General features: G+C 37.0%; 1 pseudogene; it reads right to left on the bottom strand.

The window, feature by feature from the left end:
* Positions 1 to 343: 343 nt before the first annotated feature.
* LOC123637474 lies at positions 344 to 3,171 on the bottom strand (annotated as a pseudogene).
* Positions 3,172 to 4,172: the final 1,001 nt, after the last annotated feature.

Raw genomic sequence — 4,172 nt, 5'->3', positions numbered from 1 at the left:
GAAAAAGAGAAAAAGCAACAAGAAGCCCACCCTCACCCTTCCCATCTGTATTTATCCTGGAAGGTATAAATCAAATTTACTTTTAAAAGTTCATAAGGGGCTCTTCATGAATGCAAGTTTCTCCACAAAACAGCATGCTGTTAAAAAATGTGTAACATGAAGGGAATGCCATCATGATAACTAATGCGATTTGCAAAATATAGTTGTTTTGTAAGGTAAGGCAGAGATTTTAATATTTATGTAATCAAAGTCCAAATAAACCTTTCTCCAGCACAAACTGTTACAACTTTCTGCCCAAGCACTCCAAAATTTGAGTTCTTAATATTGTTGTTGATATTCACAATTATACCATATATATGAAAGTATTGATATCAGATTCATCTCTTCTGATGTATTTGTGCTCTAGCAGCCACTCTATTTGCTCGTTTATCATTTTCTTTTGTGGCAAGAACACGTTTTTCAAAATTTCTACTAATTCAGTCTGCAACTGAGCACCATTAATTTTCTTTCTCATTTTCATTATTTGTTTGATAGCTTTCTGGGCTCTTAATACTCTTAGTTGAAATAATCCTTCATTCTCTTCTTCTGTCATGCTTTCTGTAGAGAGCTGCAAGCGTCCAATCAAGTTGATTTTACCCCTTTTCTGAAATTTTGCATTTTTTATTAAACTGAACTCCTGGTTCATTGAAAAGAGGGTAACTTCTGTAAGGTCTTTGGGTGAGTTAACTTGAGGTTCATACAATAAAACTTGCCATTTGAGCTTTGGGAAAGCTACTAAAGACCATAAAGTCCTTCCGAGCTTCAACATCAGGGGGTCCAGTTGCAAGTTTCAGATTTTCAAAGCTGATTTTCTCTCTAGGTCTTTGGTTCTTTGCAAACAACACAGCCAGCTGAAACATGGTTACCACCAAATCATATTGACCTACTTCATTCTTTTTTTTTTTGATACAGAGTGGCACTCTGTTGCCCAGGCTAGAGTGCCGTGGTGTCAGCCTAGTTCACAGCAACCTCAAACTCCTGGGCTCAAGCAATCCTCCTGCCTCAGCCTCCCGAGTAGCTGGGACTACAGACATGCGCCACCATGCCCAACTAATTTTTTCTATATATATTTTTGGTTGTCCATATAATTCCTTTCTATTTTTAGTAGCGACAGGACCTACTTCATTCTTAAATGTTATAATTCCATTTGACATGAAATGATGCCAATGTAATTTTCTGCCACTGTGATTTTCTTTGTAGAATTCTTCTACTTCAGGTATCAAGTCCTCCAGTTCAGCAGGAAGTGATACAAAGACTTTCTCAGAACTTCTTGACCAGGAACCAGCATTCACAATTTTTATATTAACTGAATCAGCTGGTAAAGCCAATTTATTATTTTTATGCATTTCCTTAAAAGCTTGGTTCAACTCTTCAGATACTTTTATGTCCTGAAACATTCTAGCAAGCTTATTTGCATAATCTGCTGGCATACCAACTTCTCTTAGCCACTCTACCATATTTTCTTCCTTCAATTTCACTATCAGCAGAGATGTCTAATATAAGACGTCATGTCAGATGAGTTTTGTGATACCTCATAAAAACATCTTTGTTTTGTACATATTTAGGTACCAAGAGTACTTCTTTAAGCTTTGCTTCAATCTCTTCAGAGGTTAGTTTTTTGCTTAATGGTGTTTTTCTTAGCAACATGTCATAGTAATTGGCAACAGCTCAGGGCATTTTGATTCAGGCTGAGTTTTTAATCCCACCCCCTTCTGCTTCAAAGGTAATTCAAGTTTAAATTGGTAGCATCATTAACAACTGCTTTGTATGCCTTATCTCTTGTAGTAAGAAATCGTGGATCATCCTGGAAAGCTTCTTTGATGAGTTTACTAAATCTATTAAATAGTGTAAGTAACTGTTCAACATATTTTTCAGAGTCAGTAGTAATAGTTTCAGCAGCTGCTACCATATCGGCCAGGCCAGAACTAATGATAGGTTCCTCCAAGTCTTTCAACATTGGCTCTATCCCATTGGGAATTTGGTCCATCAATGAAAACATTAAATGTAATTTTTCAGTTTCATTTCACTTGCTCATGCCTTGGTACTCTGCTAAGATAGTCTCCTTAAATGATGTCACCAGGGCATTTACACAGCATTCCATGAGGTATATTCCCTTTTTGTTTCCTTTCGCTAGCTTCCATGAAGAAAAATCCTTTTTGCCATATGCCACCAACTCCTGTATTTGTTTGCCTGAGATGAGCACAACTTCTAAATCCATAGCAATCTCTCCCCAGAGGTTGCTTCAACAGAGTTACATTCTCATCTTGTTTCTAAATAACACAGTGCTCATTTTTCTTCTTCTTTTAATTTAGCATCTGCATATTTCATATAACTCTGTACACCATTTTGTCGTAAATATGAGGGTGCCTGTGTTTTACAAAATCTCTCTGTTGAATCCAAGTATGCCTTTTCAAAATTGTCCCTATAAATTTGATGCCTATCCTCAGGATTAGAGCAAAGGTTAACATAGGATTGTCTTATGCCAATGACCAGCTGAGAATCGAAAGCTTCTCCTAATCTTTCAACATGTACGAGATTCATTGCACTATCTTGGAGTCTATTCTTTACATTTGAAAAGACTGACTCATCTCATGTATCAAGCATAAGCTTTTGAACAATACTGTCTTCCACATTTGATTTTTTTTTTTTTTTTTTTTTTTTTTTTTGCTGCCCTGTTTACCCATTAATCTCTAGTTGACAAAACAGTTTTGGTAAAATATCACATTGTGTAAAGAATTTTCTCCATTCAACAATATACGTTTTTAGCAAAGCTGTATCATCTTGATGGCTCAGTACTCGTGCTTCTGCTTTCTTAATAAACCCAAGAATGCCTTCTTTTGAAGCCTGATGAATTTTTGCTGGGCCTTTATTATCCCAGAGACAGACTGCATGCACATCCAACAAAAGGATAGGGCCATATCGAGGATGCATTCATCCAAAAATGTTTCCCAGTGACTCATTTAACACATAATGGAGCCCTAAAAGAGATCATACCATTGCTATTTTGTAACAGATTCCTGGAGGAAAAGCTTCAAAACAATCGGGGGTGTGAAATCCCATTTGTCTTCAAACTGAAGAGAACTTTATTCTTTAACAGATTAGACGTCACCATGTTCCTTCAATTTAGACTCTCGCGAGAACACGGGAGAATTCATGGCGCGCCCGCCATAACTGGAGGCCAGAGTTCCCACCCGGGCCCAGTGGCTCACACCTGGGGTGTCGTGGTGGGCGCCGTGCGATAGCACTGGCCTTGTTCCAAGCAGCTGGAGCCTCCTCACTCTTTCCCCCTACATGGTCACCTGAGCTTCCCCACACCAAGGCGCTCATGCAAGCGCTCAGGGAGATGGAAACGGTGAATGATGAGAAGGTAACAGGAGCCCACCTGACTTGGAAGAGGAAGCATCTGCTCCACGAACTTCGCCCACTCCTTCGGATTAGCCTTTGTGGCTGTACCCGCAGTGCCCACCGGCAAGGAATTTAGCTCTGTTCAGGCCTGGCAGCTCAGGGTCCGCCCAGATCCTTTGAATCTTTAAATATCCTTCCTCATCCTGAGGTTACACAAAGACACTGTCCTAAATTTTCCTTTATTTTTACATATTTTCTTTTATTTTATATTTTATTTCTTTTGTCTTTCTTAGGTTCTCAATGCAACTGTAAATAATTTTTATATGATGGAGGATAAGGATGCAACTTAATTTTTTTCCTATAGAATAGCCAACTATCTTCAAAAATTTGTAACTCCATTTTTATTAGTTACCAATATATTTAAATATTAATTTTTTTCCTGAGCTGTCAATTCTGTTTTTTGTTTTTTTGTTTTTTTTTTTTTCTTTTTTTGGTCTGTTTGTTTGTTGCTACACTAATATTACATTGTTTTGTTACCATATATTTTGTATTATGTTTTAATATGTCGGACTGGTTTTCCCTATTTCATCCTTATTTTTAAAATTTTTCTTATTCATTTTAGGAGCTTTATTTTTCCATATATATTTTTGAAGTAATTTTCCAAGCCACGCCTCAAAAATTATACTGGAGTCTTGGTTAGAATCTCTTTAAATTTATTGATTAATATGATGGAAACATATATGTTTACAATGCAAAATTACTTTCTCATGAATGTGGTGTATTTCACC

The sequence above is a fragment of the Lemur catta genome, chromosome 4, assembly GCF_020740605.2.
Source record: "Lemur catta isolate mLemCat1 chromosome 4, mLemCat1.pri, whole genome shotgun sequence".
Classification (NCBI taxonomy): domain Eukaryota; kingdom Metazoa; phylum Chordata; class Mammalia; order Primates; family Lemuridae; genus Lemur; species Lemur catta.
Note: the sequence above shows the minus strand (reverse complement) of the source record. Positions and strands in the feature narration are given on the sequence as shown.